Genomic DNA, 18,453 nt, shown 5'->3' with positions numbered 1-18,453 from the left:
CTACGGAACTATGCTTTGCCTTGATTTTGGAAAAAGGTCTAGCTGTGATTTGAATTTTGACTCCAGAAACTGGGTACTGAGAGGAACATAGCAATCTATTCTATTGCTAAGAGGCAATTTCCTTGAGCACTGAATTACAAGACTGGTTGCTGTATTACCAACTAGCAAGACAATATATTTAGTTGAGCTCTTACCTGGAGGTACTAATCTTGATATTCGTAGATTTATTCAGTTTTGACTTTTGACAATGCTTGTCACAAATTCATTGCTTATTGCCAAACATTTCATGACAACTGACAACCAAAGTAATGCTGCTTTATGCATAATTTTAATTTCCCGGTCTTCCAGCAAATAATGTTTTCCATTCTGCAAGTATATTATATCAACTAGTATTTTGCTATTAGTGAAAGTCTGTTTCATAAAGGCAAAAGTACTGCCAGATGCTGCCTCATAGTTTAGATAGTGACCATTTGAATCAATCTAAAGTTCTAGTGTGCATTTGTTTTTCTTTTGATGCCTGGTAAAATGTATGGATATTTGATCAGCCTTCCAGACCAAATCTTGAACTTAAGCATGTATAGATATTTTCTAGAATATTTGCATATGAATTAATAGTCTTATGTTAGTAGCTTGGAACTATTCCTTCATTTACTGAGATGCACTATTTACAGTATAAGCTATTAACTTTTTACTTGTCCAATTGCCCAATGTCTTCTAGCCGTTGCTATTTCTCTAATTCATTGATTCTGCTAGTCTATAGATATCTCTTTACTGTGGTCTGCTTATCACTCACATAGCAACAACATTGTTTTATACAACGTTGTCGTATATAAACTGCCTATATGTTAATAGATACAATATCTGGAGATATATGAGAATTTTTTTCTTGGCCCTGTTGGGACAGCTTTTTTATGAGGAACTTTTCTCCTTCTCATGCTATTGTTTCCGTATTATCTGTTTGTCATCAATTCTCAATAGTGGTTTATTATCAATTCAATCCTACAATTTTCTTATTATATAGCTGCACATTGATCTACTGCTAAACTTATTTTCAAGGTAAAAGTGGCTTGATTTTAATAATATTTACATCTGTTCCATAATAATACAGGGAAAGGCTGTGTACAAAAGACCCAAGTGGTCAGACCCTTTCCCGGACCCTGCGCAAGTGGGAGCTACGTGCACCGGCTGCCCCCATAATAACACAGGGATATGACATAGTGATCGATTGCTAGGGAATTATGATTGCAACTGTTAGATCTCAAGAACATTGAAATGCCTTGCTGAGCCAAATCCAAGCATCTATACTGCTGTTGATCTGGACACATTTGCTTCCTGCTTATGTTTCTCTCTAAGATACCATCGTACTCTTGGATTGTCTTGCAGGTAAGCAAATTGAGCTGCTTGCACATATCACTCAGAACTAGGTATTTCTCCCTGTAGGATATTAGCTTAGACATAATTTATACTTTGCTCATACTTGTGTACATAGTTGCTGACCAAGTGACCATACTGAGTTATACTGGCCATGCTGAACTACTGACTGTATCCCTCACTATTAAGATGTGCTATGGCAAACAGTTCAACCCTATACCATCACTAGACTAGAAGTACAAACCTTATGTGTCCAATATCGCTCTTTTTGTCCAGAAGGAAAACTTGATGGAAGGCAGCTGAAATGGTCAGTTGCTTCACTGAAACGATTGGTTGATTCATTGTTAATTGTACAGAATTTCTGACTGATTCCTTCATTGCCTATGACTCGGATATCTATTGATGATCTACGACTGCACCATTTTTTTTTATTATACGGTAATGGAATTTCACCGGGTCGAACTCAGTAGTAGATGTGTCACATATAGAGCTGGAACAAGCCCGCGGCCACTGATCGGGCATAGAGCCATCGTAGGCGTAACTGACCATATGTATAGAAACAAAATAGAAATGACTTGGCAATAATTACTAGCTGGCTGCCTTGTGATATCAAGAACTTTCCTTGTACCTATCTGGGCCTCCCACTATCAGCTCGCAAGCCTACTAAAACAGATCTGCTACCTTTGGTTGACAAGATAGCTGATTATTTGCTAGGGTGGAAGGCTTCGTTGATGAATAGGGCTGGGAGACTCACGATGGGCAAGGTGGTGCTCACCGCATCACCTATCTACCACATGATTGTACTTGACTTGCCCAAATGGACTATCAAGGCTATTGACAAAATCATGAGGGGTTATCTTTGGAAAGGCCAAGACAAGGCAAATGGGGGTAATTGTTTGGTATCATGGCAGCGAGTGCAGCACCCACTCCAGTATGGAGGTCTGGGCGTGCACAATTTGGAACTGTGGGTTGGTCCCTGCACATCCGATGGCTATGGCTTGAAAAAACAGAGGGTTCTCGGCCATGGGCTGGTTTAGATATCCAAGTGTCACAATGTGCTCGTGCCATGCTTGAGATGGCTGTGCGCTCGGAGGTTAGTAACGGGAAATCTACTAAGTTCTGGTTGGATAGGTGGCTGGATGGCAAAACTATTCGTGAATTGGCTCCTGCTCCTTTTGCCATTATTCCACCAAAAGTCAGGAAACAAAAGACAGTGGCTCAAGCCTTGGCTAATCGAACATGGGTCTCAGATATCACGGGGACCCTCACAGTGCAAGTCATTGTGGAATACTTGCAGATATGGCACTTGGTAGATGGGATGGTGCTGCAACAAGACATTGATGACCACCATATTTGGAAGCTCTCTAACACTGGTGTTTACTCAAGCAAGTCGGCCTGTGAAGCTTTCTTCACCGGTGCTGTTTGCTTTGCCCCTTGGAAGCGCATCTGGAAGTCTTGGGCGCCTTTGAGGTGCAAATTCTTCTTGTGGCTGGCAATACTTTAGCGATGCTGGACAGCAGACCAGTTGGCAAAAAGAGGACTACCTCATCCTGCCACTTGCCTGTTCTGTGATCAAGCTGAGGAGAATATCAACCACATATTGATCTCTCGTGCCTTTGCAAGACAAGTATGGTGTTCTATACTGCAGATCCTAGATCTTGCAGCAGCCTCCCCTCAGCCTGATTCCACGACCTTCTCAGGTTGGTGGTCACGGGCTGTCAAGGTCGTCCCGAAGGAATTAAAGAAAGGTTTTAATTCCTTGGTGACGCTGGTAGCCTGGGAGTTGTGGTTTTAACCTAGTTCTGAGTGATATGTGCAAGCAGCTCAATTTGCTTACCTGCAAGACAATCCAAGAGTACGATGGTATCTTAGAGAGAAACATAAGCAGGAAGCAAATGTGTCCAGATCAACAGCAGTATAGATGCTTGGATTTGGCTCAGCAAGGCATTTTAATGTTCTTGAGATCTAACAGTTGCAATCATAATTCCCTAGCAATCGATCACTATGTCATATCCCTGTGTTATTATGGGGGCAGCCGGTGCACGTAGCTCCCACTTGCGCAGGGTCCGGGAAAGGGTCTGACCACTTGGGTCTTTTGTACACAGCCTTTCCCTGTATTATTATGGAACAGATGTAAATATTATTAAAATCAAGCCACTTTTACCTTGAAAATAAGTTTAGCAGTAGATCAATGTGCAGCTATATAATAAGAAAATTGTAGGATTGAATTGATAATAAACCACTATTGAGAATTGATGACAAACAGATAATACGGAAACAATAGCATGAGAAGGAGAAAAGTTCCTCATAAAAAAGCTGTCCCAACAGGGCCAAGAAAAAAATTCTCATATATCTCCAGATATTGTATCTATTAACATATAGGCAGTTTATATACGACAACGTTGTATAAAACAATGTTGTTGCTATGTGAGTGATAAGCAGACCACAGTAAAGAGATATCTATAGACTAGCAGAATCAATGAATTAGAGAAATAGCAACGGCTAGAAGACATTGGGCAATTGGACAAGTAAAAAGTTAATAGCTTATACTGTAAATAGTGCATCTCAGTAAATGAAGGAATAGTTCCAAGCTACTAACATAAGACTATTAATTCATATGCAAATATTCTAGAAAATATCTATACATGCTTAAGTTCAAGATTTGGTCTGGAAGGCTGATCAAATATCCATACATTTTACCAGGCATCAAAAGAAAAACAAATGCACACTAGAACTTTAGATTGATTCAAATGGTCACTATCTAAACTATGAGGCAGCATCTGGCAGTACTTTTGCCTTTATGAAACAGACTTTCACTAATAGCAAAATACTAGTTGATATAATATACTTGCAGAATGGAAAACATTATTTGCTGGAAGACCGGGAAATTAAAATTATGCATAAAGCAGCATTACTTTGGTTGTCAGTTGTCATGAAATGTTTGGCAATAAGCAATGAATTTGTGACAAGCATTGTCAAAAGTCAAAACTGAATAAATCTACGAATATCAAGATTAGTACCTCCAGGTAAGAGCTCAACTAAATATATTGTCTTGCTAGTTGGTAATACAGCAACCAGTCTTGTAATTCAGTGCTCAAGGAAATTGCCTCTTAGCAATAGAATAGATTGCTATGTTCCTCTCAGTACCCAGTTTCTGGAGTCAAAATTCAAATCACAGCTAGACCTTTTTCCAAAATCAAGGCAAAGCATAGTTCCGTAGTCAAGAACCAGCAAATCTCTTCTCCAGTTTCTGTATAGACAGAAACTCCTCAGCATATAACTGTATAATCCTCGAGACTTCGCAGCTAACTGTGTCAACGGCATGCTGGTCTAATAACATCTTGCACCTAAAGATTGTCTCAAATTCATTCTTCTGAAATTCATTAGGAAGGATGCTCCCCCAGTTCCTCGGTTTTCCAACAAAACAGAAGCCATAAGGAAGTGAAAGGAAAGTAATAGGGTCTGACGAGTGTCCTTTACTAACCATCTTATCTTTCAAGTCCAGTGCCTTCCCAAGCATATTATGCCTACAGAGGCTGAAGATAATAGCATTGTATGCTGAAATCCTTGGGTCCCATCCATCAGAAACCAATCCCTTGAACACATCTAACAGAGCATTCTTGTCATGCAACTTAACACTGTTGCTACAGTTTGAGTTGATGATCCAGGTCACACTGTTTGTGAGCCCATTAACTAAATAATTTGATGTGACATCATTAGGAGAGCAACGGTTAAGCAACATACGTTCAAAGTATGCAGCAGCTTTGCTTACTTTATCTTTCTTGAATAAACTACCAATTAGGATTGTATAGTGTATAACATTAGGAAGGAGACCTTCAGATTGCATATTTTCAAAAACAAATTCTGCAGCCAATCTTGCAATATCCACTTATTAATGATGAGTATGTAACAACATTTGGTTTGCATCTCCGCTTCATCATATCGCAAAGCAAACTCAGAGCTCCACTTATGTTGCCTTGTTTAGCACAGCCATCAATAAGCGTAGTATATGTAAACTCATCTGGAATGCAGCCAACCTTTTTCATGCTGCTCATGCATAGAATTGCCTCATCCGTCATTCCAAACTGACAATATCCTTTTACCATAGCATTGTAGCCAACAACATCAGGGCAGACTCCCTTTTGTTCCATGAATTCAAATATTTTCTTTACGTCACTAATATTCCCACTCCTGATGAAACCATCAATCAACGTGGTATATACATATTTATCAGGCTGGACATTATGCTCAAGCATCTCTGCAAGAAGGTTCTTAGCTGCGGGAAGCATTTGTTTCTTGCATAAACCACTAATCAATACATTATATATGTTGACATCAGGCATCACCTGTCTCTCCATCATCTTATCCCTGACACTCAGGGCCTCAGTTACCTTCCCAGAAACAACAAGGCCATGAATTAGAGCTCCAAACGTGATGACATCAGGAGTATGCCCTCCTTCCATCATTTCCACGAGAAAATCTGATGCAACCGTCACATCTCCTCCGATGCAGAAGGCATGAATCAAAGGAGTGTAGCTATTTTGATTTGGCTCCAACTCTCTCCTAATGGCCTCTCTAAAAAGTTTCTCAGCCTCGTGAGCACGACCTTCTCGGCAAAAAGCTGATATCAAAGTATTAAACGTGACGACATCTGGATCACAACCGCTCGCAAACATTTGCTTCAGAACAACCATTGCCTGCGATGCTGAGTGGCGTTTGCACACAGCATCAATGACAGTGTTGTAAATCTGCACATTGGGGGACAATCCTCTCACCTTCATCTCGCCAAGCAAACCCCCAATCCTCTCCAAATCACCTTTCTGCCCGAGCCAGGTAATGATAACTCCATATGTCACCTCGGTCGGCAAGAATCCCTTCATCTCCATATCACCCAACAGCAACATTCCCCTCCGAATTTCCCCGCGCTGGCAATACCCATCGATCAGTACATTGTAGAACACGGGATGCGGAATGCACCTCGCTCCCCACCTAGCCTCAATCAGCTTCCTCCCTTCCTCCACCCGCCCTTCCAAGCACATCCCTCGCAACATCACGCAGGTGCTGTAGTCATCCGCGCCGCCCTCCTCGGCAAGCATTTCGTCGTACAGCTTCCGGGCGTCCTCCCAGCGCCGGCGCTGCACGAGGAGCCTGAGGAGGCGGTTGCAGTCTGCCGCCCTGGGAAGAGCGCCGTACAGCTCCCTGGCACGCTGGCACATCTCGGCGGCCTTCCCGTCCATTCCGGCGTCGGCGTAGGCGGCTGCGAGCTCGCCGAGGCAGGCGAGCGTTGGCGCGGCCGCCACGACGCCGTCGCCCGCGCGGGACGACGTGGACGGCGCGGGAGCGGGGTGATACGGGGCAGGAGCCTTCTTGACATCAAATCAAACGATGCGGTGGGCGGCGGCAAGCGGAACGCTTAATGCAGCATCCAAACCGTCAAGTGCGAAGAACTGGAACAGAGGCGCCAATTTCGAGTCTGTGTCTTTAACCACTCGGACATATCAAGCTTCTAGTCTTCTTTTTGAAATATGCTCCTTTCGTCCCAGAATATATATCATTTTACGATTTATCATCTCAAGAAAAAACGCAAGAAATGTCTGAGCTAAGATTGATCACAGATTGAGCAACATGATTAATTTACCGTGGAGTAGAACAATGTCAACAATCAACGCGGTGAGTTTTCTATTACGAGATGAATAACTAGGACGGCAGATGAATTTTTTCTTCCACTCGAAATAATCTGGGAACCGGAAAGAGCGTACATGGAAACAACAGATTGTCCGAGAACAGAGCCGAGCGCTCTCCCAGTTTAGTATATAGATGAGGGATACTCTTTCCAATTCAGGAGGCGTTTGTTTATTATTACGAGACAATAACTCACCATTTGAGTTAACCATGCTCACACAAGGACGGTGAATGTGCTTGGTGCAGCAAAGGTGAGTAAAATTACAGTATAATCACAACAAATATATGGACATGTGTGGAAACCACGTAGTCTGATTACATGCCAAAATGGTCTAACGGCATGACAGTTGTTTTCTGTAGTAGCCGTACACGTACTTCATGGCTTTAGTTCTTACAACCCAATCGAAATAAGTTTTAATGTTGAAACTGAACATGCGAAATTTAGGAGTGCAGCTCTGACTGAACAAGACAATCCTACGTGAATAGGCGCTAGATCCTGAATCTGTCAAGCATATCTTCAATAGTTATGTTTTCCTAAAAAAGGCACAAGGACAAACATAAATAAAATAAGTGAAGAAAAAGCTGGGATCCAAAGTTGAAGCTTACATCGTCTTCAATGATCAGCCATTCTTTCAGTATTAGTTTGATTGTTTCAGTGGAAATAGCGAGCGAAATCTGCTAAAGCCCGCAAGCAATCATGCCAAAAACGCCACCACTGCAGATAACAGGACCTCCCGAGAAACCCCTTCGGTTGTACAACTTGTAGAACAACTTCTTTCCCAATATCAGATTGTTGAGATACCAGAGTTTGTCCACTACAAAATAAAAAAGGCATGATGTTGATATAAGTTAGTTGGCAACAAAGTGTAGACTAAAGAGTTAGAAACATACCTAATGGCACCAGGAGACACAGCAGGTATGGTGGTGAGAATTAAGTCATCTGATCCACAAAACACATAATCGGGATTGCTGTAACCCACAGCAATGGCACATGTCCCAACTGGTAAGTCATCTCAAGCAACAAACTAACTGCACTTTCTTAGCCAATCCAGTCACTTTAATTATAGTCAAGTTGACAAATGAATTCTTTTTTAAGTGACCTTATCCCAGACTTCTCCTCACCCATTCCCCTAAAAAATATCTTCCTTCTCCTCATCTGTTCCCTAAAAAATATCTTCCTTCTCCTCAACCATTCCCCTAAAAAATATCTTCCTTTTTTATATCAAAGCCAAGGCTTTTGGATCCATGAAGCACATGCTCGCAAGTGAAAACAAGAGCTTTGCAATCAGAATAATTCTACAACAACAGCATAACCTTTTAGTCCCAAGCAAGTTGGGTAGGCTAAAGGTGAAACATAACTTGATCCAACAAGGAAAGAAGATAGGAAAACAATTTATATAAATATATAAAAGGATCAGAATGCTTTTTATATTACACAAAAGAAGAAAATAAAGAACAAACCTACCTAATAGGCCTGCCATGGATTTTAAGTACAGCTTCCTTAGCCATCTTTACCTCAACAGCATGTGCTACCAGATATTTGACAAGTGAACCTCTTAAATCTTCCAAAACACTGAAAAATAAAATGTAAAAGAACTCAAGCTCTAATACTGCAAGTTTCATGGAATCTAAAATAGCATTAAAGTGAAAGTGTAGTACCTATCATAATGATCACGAATAACTATAGCAAGTTCTTCACAGTCATGGTGAATGTCATTGTAGTGGATGGACATCTCATAAAGATTCCGAATCTTCATCGCTTTTATTTCTGCTTCAAAATAGGGCATTGCACTCTTTCCATAATAATTGAAGCTGGAGAATGAAATGTACTGTGGCTGTGGCTGCAGCAGTACTGTCCGGGATAACCTCAGCTTTCTGATCTTGTTGAAGGGGTGCAGCTCTAGGAGTACCATCTTGGGTAACCTCAATATTCTGCTCTTGTTGAGGTGGTATGGTTTCAGGAGCACTGTCTGGGATAACCACAATATTTTTGGCAAGGTTTTCTAAGGGTTTTTCAGATGCCCTCTTATATCTTCGAATTCTACACTGATATCGATTTTGAAGATAAAGTGCCCTCACCTGTTGTCATTTTGTTTATAATCAGATAAGAAAATAGAAGCAAGAAAATTTAGAGCAGCCAAACTCACTTTATCCTCATCTTCATCCTTGATAGGACGGAAATTGCCAGTCACAAAGAAATTGTCTCCGTGCACCTAAATGTTGTTGATTGGCAAAGAAAAAACTAAAAAACAAAATCGCATCATCTCAGAAGAAAGAAGTTGTGGAATTGCATGACTCACATCATCCAATATTTGCCATTGAGCACTAGGATGGATGGTCCTCAGATCAAAGTCTGTCTGCAAAGTATGCAATGTGTCCTCGTGCTAAAAAAAGAATGAACAACATAATAAGCAATGAACATATGAACAGCTCTTGACGATCATCAATAGTTTAATAGAAACTAGAAAGGAGAAGAGGATATACCACATGAATAAGAAGAAAATGTCCATTCCTGTATAAAACTGCCAGTTCCTGCTTTTCTTGAAGCATGTGGTCACACAGGCATGATACTCTACAAATTTTGGGGAAAAAAAGGTCCCAACATTAGGAACTAATGTCAACGTACCAGCTTCGATCACTTGACTGAAAAAATCGCTAGGCTTGTAATAATTTTGGACCTTTATCTCTATGCAAAAGTTTGTTTCCTAAATTTTATCCCTGTTACACTATATCATTCATTATTCTAATCCGACGTACCAGCTTCGATCACTTGACTGAAAAAATCGCTAGGCTTGTAATAATTTTGGACCTTTATCTCTATGCAAAAGTTTGTTTCCTAAATTTTATCCCTGTTACACTATATCATTCATTATTCTAATCCGCAGCGCATGGAAACAATTCATAAGGACACACAAAGGTCCATTCAAAGAAAAACTTAAATGGAACATAGACTTCCCGGTACGTATGAAGTCTGCACATTTAGTACATTGTATAACACGAATATTTCATAACTTATTTTTTTCCGCACTGAAGTGCTTAAGACAGGAACAATCTATGTGGCTACTACATCTGTGAGCACATGCACAGTTTTATGGGACCCAAGGGATTAAAGATGATGCCGCACAACTTTAAAGTACGTAAAATAAAACTATTACCAGTTAATTATTTTCTAGCTCCTTATATTTAATTGTTCGTGTAACATTCACATATTTCCAAATTATAGATGTTAAATATTCAACAAGGACTCTTGAAGAAAGAAAGAGTAGCGGCAATATGTGAAGGTCTCATTGGATTCCTAATGGACGAGGTGATAAATCCACAAGGAGAATTTTATTATGATGGACGACATTTAGACGCTCCGAGCAACACCTCGATGGGAAGATTGTAGATATATAGTTTAGGATTTAGTATATATAATACGCGCTAAGATCGATTTGTATATATAGTTGATTTCATTATACTAGTTGAATTGTGTATATGAATTGTGTATATACATAGTAATTGTATAATTACTAATTTCATTCGTTTAAATACTATACTAAAAGTTAACAAAAGGGCCGCGGTACTACGTGATGCATGAAAATTTCAGGCGCCATGCATGAAAATTTAAGTGGGACTTTAGTCTCGGTTGGGAAATCCAACCGGGACTAAAGGGTGACTTTACTCCCGGTTGAAGGACCCGGGACTAAAGACCCCCTTTTGTCTCGATTGGTTTATCCCGGATGGATTTTTGGAAGATATGCACCCTACCAACCGGGACTAAAGACGAGTTCTCTACTAGTGTAGCTCCAGAAAACTTCCCCGTGAAGCCCCGAAAAAATTGGAAAACAGAAACGGCGTCTTCTTAAGGTTCGTGGCGAGTGACGACCTTGATTTGGCGGCGAGGGTGGCGTTGGTGAGGGGTGGGACTCAGAATGTTTGTCATCCCAAGTTCATGAGACGAAACACGTTTCGCGTGCATGGATGCCATCGTTCCAACAATAGATATACGTAGCAATACAAATTCTCAAAAAGCACTAGCCTTTTTATGAGAGAACAGCACAAGTTGAACTGAAGAGACTGTAGCATCTTCATGTTACACTGTTGTTGCACATAGAGCAACAAAGACTAATAATTAAATGACTCGTGGCACTTCCTAAGCAAGAGGTTGAAACTTTATTCCTAACACACGCTTAACACTCTTGGGAAACTTGGGCACACCACACACACCATATGATGATTGCGAATCTGCAATCCTCATTAGTATCCTGACAACCGTAACTGATCAACCTCTTTATTGCAACCTATGCCAATCCTGCAGCACCAAAAAAAAAAACAGATTTATATACAGGTCACCAGTTCACTGGCTCGTCAGAAATAACTAGCTAGCAAAGCTGAAAGGAATACCCCTTTAAGCCTTCTTCCCAGGTGCCGGCGGTGGACTCGGAGGATCCATCATGCTCCTCAGTTTATTCAATAAATACAGATTAGTTTCCTTACTAAAAAGGATATACTTACATGATAATTATCAGAAGCATATTATATATGGAGGATCACGGATATTATTGGAAGAACCAACGCGCAAGAACTTACTGTAGATATCGCCATCCACGTCGCAGAATTGATAAATCATTCCTTCAGTCAAGTCGGTGCATGCCAACAGGACACCGACCCTGCGTGCCTGGTCCACCAGAGGCGCCGGCAACATCTAGTCGACGTCGCCGTTGGCGATATGGCAGAGGCAGAACTGCGTCGGGGTAGCGATGAACGAGCTTACCCTGTAACAGCACTCGCTCGACGGCGCCGAGACGCTGGAGTTGGTGAGGAAGCTCCCGCACACCGGCACGAACCTCTTCGCCAGAGGCGCCCGGCACGTGACCCGTTCCTCCGGCGACGGCGGCGGCGGCGGGGTCGGGGGTGGGAACAGCGCGTGGCAGATGTCGAGGAGGATCTTGGGGAGGAACGGGAAGTCTGGTGTGAAGAAGAATTTCAGCTGCGCGTGACGAGCTCCCCGCGGCGCAGGTGCCGGCGCGACGACGGCGTGCTTGTCGCCGCTTCAGGGTCGGCTGATCTGATTGCCGCGGATGGCTGCAGGTTGGAGAAGACGACGAGCAAGGCGATCACGACGCACTTGTAGGAGGACGCCATGATGTAGATGATCGAGGCTTTGTTTTGCGTGCTGCGTGTATCAAGTACTCGTACGTAGGATGATCGAGTTTATAAGAGTAGCTAGCGTTCTGTTGAGATTATATGGAACGTAAAAGCATGTAAGTTGTTGGGATTTTTGTGGTGCCGAGGAGGAGGAATGGATCGGATCGAAGGGATTGGATGTGATAATCTGTTGAGGTCGTTGCTTCTTCTATTCTACTCGTTGAGCGTTAGGATCTTATTAGTTGGGATATGCCGCCGAGCTGGAGGCGACGAGGGTGGGAGAAGACATCGGAAGGAGCCCGAAATGTAGGCGTGTGTTTTGCCTGCAGACTGGGTTCCAACTGACGGCGAGATAAGGTATTGGGCCCACACGTGCGGGTGACTCTCACCGTGTCCTTGTTCGACACCATCTGCACGGTTGCGTTCGGGCACGATCCGGGATGCCGAGGCGAGGTCGGAGTTCATGCGCGCAGGACCTCATCGTCGGCAGGTTCCTGGACCGAGTCGATGCGGCTGTACTCGCGGGTGGACCGTCACGTTCAGCCATGGGGAGGCTTGAGGCTACATATGGGGCGATGACTGGGCGCGGAACGGTGGCTTGGCGAGGACGGCGCGTTCCAGCCGGCGAGCCCGTTCCGGTACACCTCGGTATTCCACGCGAGGCCGAGGATGTGCCTGGAAAAGGAGATGGCCTACGTGCAGATCAAGTCCATTGTCGCGAGCGTGTTTGTAGAATTTGTGGTCGACGTCGTCGGGAAGGATGCCAGTGTTCCCGAGCACGTGCTCTCCGGGACGCTCAGAATGAAGCGAGGCTTGCCTATGCAGGTACGGAGAAGGGCGGTGGCTGCAACTGGAAGTACCGAGTTACCAGAGCATCGGTTTCATACTTGAGTATAGAGTTGCTTGGATTTGGCTCATCAAGGAATTTCAATGTTCCTGAGGTTTTCTTATAGAGTAAATTTTACAAAACTACAACTATTTACGCTCTTTATCACAAAACTACAACCTTTAAAGTTCATTTCACAAAATTACAATCATTTCATCGTTAAGTATAAAAAACCTACAACTTTTGTGGCCTGGCCCCACTTGTCAATCACACAAATGCTACATGCTCCGGTCCCACTTGTCATCCATATATGTGCCATGAAAGTTGTAGTTTTCTGAAGTAGACTTTAAAAATTATAGTTTTGTGTAACAAGGGTACAAGTAGTTGTAGCTTTCTGAAATTTACTCGAGATTTAGCAATTGCAATCATAGTTCCCTGGCAGTCGATCACTATGTGATATGTGTGTGTTATTTATAAAACAAAATGTAAATATTTTTAAAATAAAGGCATCTTTAATTTCAAAGTAAATCTAGCAGTAGAACAATGCGCAACTACTATTATGTTGACGTTCGGGCAGCTATGATGAACTAATTTGCATTAAATTTTTTATTTGGATATCGGAAAAAGAAATACTGAGGGAGTAAAGAGATTTAATTCCATACAAAGATATATAGGAGCAATTAGGTCATAACCCACCTCATTAATCTCAACCAAAGATCTTGTGGCGCATAACATTCTTCTTTATTGTCGCTAGATCTAGGACTTCCTCTAAAGGTATGAGAGCCTTCTCTCACACTCACTCTCTATGGGGTAGAGGGGTACATAGATCTGGATATGTTTTGCCACATCCCTTATTGAAGGTAAAGTTCACGGGAAGAAGAAAAGAAGCATGAAAAATAAATCTTGAGAATAGAAGTTGTGATTTGATGATTTTCTTTATCCATTACAATATACGATTTGGGTTTTTTTCTATGCGCTCTCTATGGCCTCCCTCGAATCCCTCTTGATTTTGAAACATAGGCGTACTTTTTATTTGCTTTTATAAACAGTTAACATTTTGTTGGCTGTAAGCTAGATCTGAGCAATTTTTGCGTGGTGCTTGAGCCTGGCAGTATATAAACCCATCCCAACATTATATTAGGCACCGATTATTGTGGCCTGAAGAAATGATGCGCAACACGACTGAAATGGCAGATCATCGATACCTCATCATCTCCATGGCAGTTCGCCTTGCTAGATTTACCATTTGATAAATAATATTGCTCTCGCATAAAAAGAATAGGTGATGGTAAATTAGGTTTTTTTAGGGAACAGTAAATTAGGGTTTTCCCAACCATTCATTAAAATGAAAAATCAAGGCTACACGGGCCACTCCTTTTTTATTTTTCTTCTTATTTGCTCCTTGATTTGAGTGTTCATATCAGTTGTGAGAGACTTTTTTCACAGTTCTAATTTCCCTAATATTTTTTGTGCTAGATTCATTCTCTCTAACTTACGGTCCAGTCCATTTTAGAATGCAAATTGATCCAATATGAGGACCAGAAAAGACAGCCTAGCGCATGTTATGTCCATATTGTTAATTGTGCTTGTGGGATAACCAGCATTTCTTGGTAAGTATAGCATATTTATCTTCCCGTAGATCATATCAATAAATATCTGATGGATATTTATTTGGTATTATCTACTATTGTGACAACCAAAACCCACGGCCCTACTGCTACCTAACCAAGGAGGCTTGTCTCTCGCACTGCCCCAAGAGCAACCCCGTGGGCCCCACCACAACCATCTCCTTCCATAGTGACGCCGAAGGTTGGCTTTCACGTGCAATAATCAACTCTACCACACAATAGAAAGATAGAGGTGCATGATCTTAAGAGTGCAAGGATGCGCAATGCAATATATGTATTAGTTAAATAATTACGATACATACAATATTGGTTTGTTTTTAAGGCATTTTTCCCTCGATCAACGCAGGAGAACCGCGCGTCATTTCATTAATAGGAGAAGAAAAAATCGAATACAGAACACAACAAATAAAAGAAAAAATAGGGGGAATCGCTCCCACCAGAAACTACAAACAAAAACAGAAACAGAAACGGAAGCTGGTATTCACGGAAGCCACAGCGACCCTATTGAAACGCACCCGGGGCTTGCGAACGCGCCAACAGTTCTCGGAGGCCTGAAGCTCCTGCTAAACACCAAACATAGCCTTCTTGAGATACATTCCATGCCACCTGAGTCAAACTAGGAGAAATGCCGTTGAAGACACACTCGCATCGATCTTCCACAACTCCCAGGCTACCAGCGTCACCAAGGAATTAAAACCTTTCTTTAATTCCTTCGGGACGACCTTGACAGCCCGTGACCACCAACCTGAGAAGGTCGTGGAATCAGGCTGAGGGGAGGCTGCTGCAAGATCTAGGATCTGCAGTATAGAACACCATACTTGTCTTGCAAAGGCACGAGAGATCAATATGTGGTTGATATTCTCCTCAGCTTGATCACAGAACAGGCAAGTGGCAGGATGAGGTAGTCCTCTTTTTGCCAACTGGTCTGCTGTCCAGCATCGCTAAAGTATTGCCAGCCACAAGAAGAATTTGCACCTCAAAGGCGCCCAAGACTTCCAGATGCGCTTCCAAGGGGCAAAGCAAACAGCACCGGTGAAGAAAGCTTCACAGGCCGACTTGCTTGAGTAAACACCAGTGTTAGAGAGCTTCCAAATATGGTGGTCATCAATGTCTTGTTGCAGCACCATCCCATCTACCAAGTGCCATATCTGCAAGTATTCCACAATGACTTGCACTGTGAGGGTCCCCGTGATATCTGAGACCCATGTTCGATTAGCCAAGGCTTGAGCCACTGTCTTTTGTTTCCTGACTTTTGGTGGAATAATGGCAAAAGGAGCAGGAGCCAATTCACGAATAGTTTTGCCATCCAGCCACCTATCCAACCAGAACTTAGTAGATTTCCCGTTACTAACCTCCGAGCGCACAGCCATCTCAAGCATGGCACGAGCACATTGTGACACTTGGATATCTAAACCAGCCCATGGCCGAGAACCCTCTGTTTTTTCAAGCCATAGCCATCGGATGTGCAGGGACCAACCCACAGTTCCAAATTGTGCACGCCCAGACCTCCATACTGGAGTGGGTGCTGCACTCGCTGCCATGATACCAAACAATTACCCCCATTTGCCTTGTCTTGGCCTTTCCAAAGATAACCCCTCATGATTTTGTCAATAGCCTTGATAGTCCATTTGGGCAAGTCAAGTACAATCATGTGGTAGATAGGTGATGCGGTGAGCACCACCTTGCCCATCGTGAGTCTCCCAGCCCTATTCATCAACGAAGCCTTCCACCCTAGCAAATAATCAGCTATCTTGTCAACCAAAGGTAGCAGATCTGTTTTAGTAGGCTTGCGAGCTGATAGTGGGAGGCCCAGATAGGTACAAGGAAAGTTCTTGATATCACAAGGCAGCCAGCTAGTAATTATTGCCAAGTCATTTCTATTTTGTTTCTATACATATGGTCAGTTACGCCTACGATGGCTCTATGCCCGATCAGTGGCCGCGGGCTTGTTCCAGCTCTATATGTGACACATCTACTACTGAGTTCGACCCGGTGAAATTCCATTACCGTATAATAAAAAAAAATGGTGCAGTCGTAGATCATCAATAGATATCCGAGTCATAGGCAATGAAGGAATCAGTCAGAAATTCTGTACAATTAACAATGAATCAACCAATCGTTTCAGTGAAGCAACTGACCATTTCAGCTGCCTTCCATCAAGTTTTCCTTCTGGACAAAAAGAGCGATATTGGACACATAAGGTTTGTACTTCTAGTCTAGTGATGGTATAGGGTTGAACTGTTTGCCATAGCACATCTTAATAGTGAGGGATACAGTCAGTAGTTCAGCATGGCCAGTATAACTCAGTATGGTCACTTGGTCAGCAACTATGTACACAAGTATGAGCAAAGTATAAATTATGTCTAAGCTAATATCCTACAGGGAGAAATACCTAGTTCTGAGTGATATGTGCAAGCAGCTCAATTTGCTTACCTGCAAGACAATCCAAGAGTACGATGGTATCTTAGAGAGAAACATAAGCAGGAAGCAAATGTGTCCAGATCAACAGCAGTATAGATGCTTGGATTTGGCTCAGCAAGGCATTTCAATGTTCTTGAGATCTAACAGTTGCAATCATAATTCCCTAGCAATCGATCACTATGTCATATCCCTGTGTTATTATGGGGGCAGCCGGTGCACGTAGCTCCCACTTGCGCAGGGTCCGGGAAAGGGTCTGACCACTTGGGTCTTTTGTACACAGCCTTTCCCTGTATTATTATGGAACAGATGTAAATATTATTAAAATCAAGCCACTTTTACCTTGAAAATAAGTTTAGCAGTAGATCAATGTGCAGCTATATAATAAGAAAATTGTAGGATTGAATTGATAATAAACCACTATTGAGAATTGATGACAAACAGATAATACGGAAACAATAGCATGAGAAGGAGAAAAGTTCCTCATAAAAAAGCTGTCCCAACAGGGCCAAGAAAAAAATTCTCATATATCTCCAGATATTGTATCTATTAACATATAGGCAGTTTATATACGACAACGTTGTATAAAACAATGTTGTTGCTATGTGAGTGATAAGCAGACCACAGTAAAGAGATATCTATAGACTAGCAGAATCAATGAATTAGAGAAATAGCAACGGCTAGAAGACATTGGGCAATTGGACAAGTAAAAAGTTAATAGCTTATACTGTAAATAGTGCATCTCAGTAAATGAAGGAATAGTTCCAAGCTACTAACATAAGACTATTAATTCATATGCAAATATTCTAGAAAATATCTATACATGCTTAAGTTCAAGATTTGGTCTGGAAGGCTGATCAAATATCCATACATTTTACCAGGCATCAAAAGAAAAACAAATGCACACTAGAACTTTAGATTGATTCAAATGGTCACTATCTAAACTATGAGGCAGCATCTGGCAGTACTTTTGCCTTTATGAAACAGACTTTCACTAATAGCAAAATACTAGTTGATATAATATACTTGCAGAATGGAAAACATTATTTGCTGGAAGACCGGGAAATTAAAATTATGCATAAAGCAGCATTACTTTGGTTGTCAGTTGTCATGAAATGTTTGGCAATAAGCAATGAATTTGTGACAAGCATTGTCAAAAGTCAAAACTGAATAAATCTACGAATATCAAGATTAGTACCTCCAGGTAAGAGCTCAACTAAATATATTGTCTTGCTAGTTGGTAATACAGCAACCAGTCTTGTAATTCAGTGCTCAAGGAAATTGCCTCTTAGCAATAGAATAGATTGCTATGTTCCTCTCAGTACCCAGTTTCTGGAGTCAAAATTCAAATCACAGCTAGACCTTTTTCCAAAATCAAGGCAAAGCATAGTTCCGTAG

The 18,453-nt window shown here is 41.9% G+C and overlaps 1 pseudogene; it reads right to left on the bottom strand.

Moving 5' to 3' along the window:
* Positions 1-4,591: 4,591 nt before the first annotated feature.
* Positions 4,592-12,180, bottom strand: LOC140223531 (uncharacterized; annotated as a pseudogene).
* Positions 12,181-18,453: the final 6,273 nt, after the last annotated feature.

This window comes from Setaria viridis, chromosome 7 (assembly GCF_005286985.2).
Source record: "Setaria viridis chromosome 7, Setaria_viridis_v4.0, whole genome shotgun sequence".
In the NCBI taxonomy this organism is placed as follows: Eukaryota; Viridiplantae; Streptophyta; class Magnoliopsida; order Poales; family Poaceae; genus Setaria; species Setaria viridis.
This window is presented reverse-complemented; position numbering and strand designations above follow the sequence as displayed.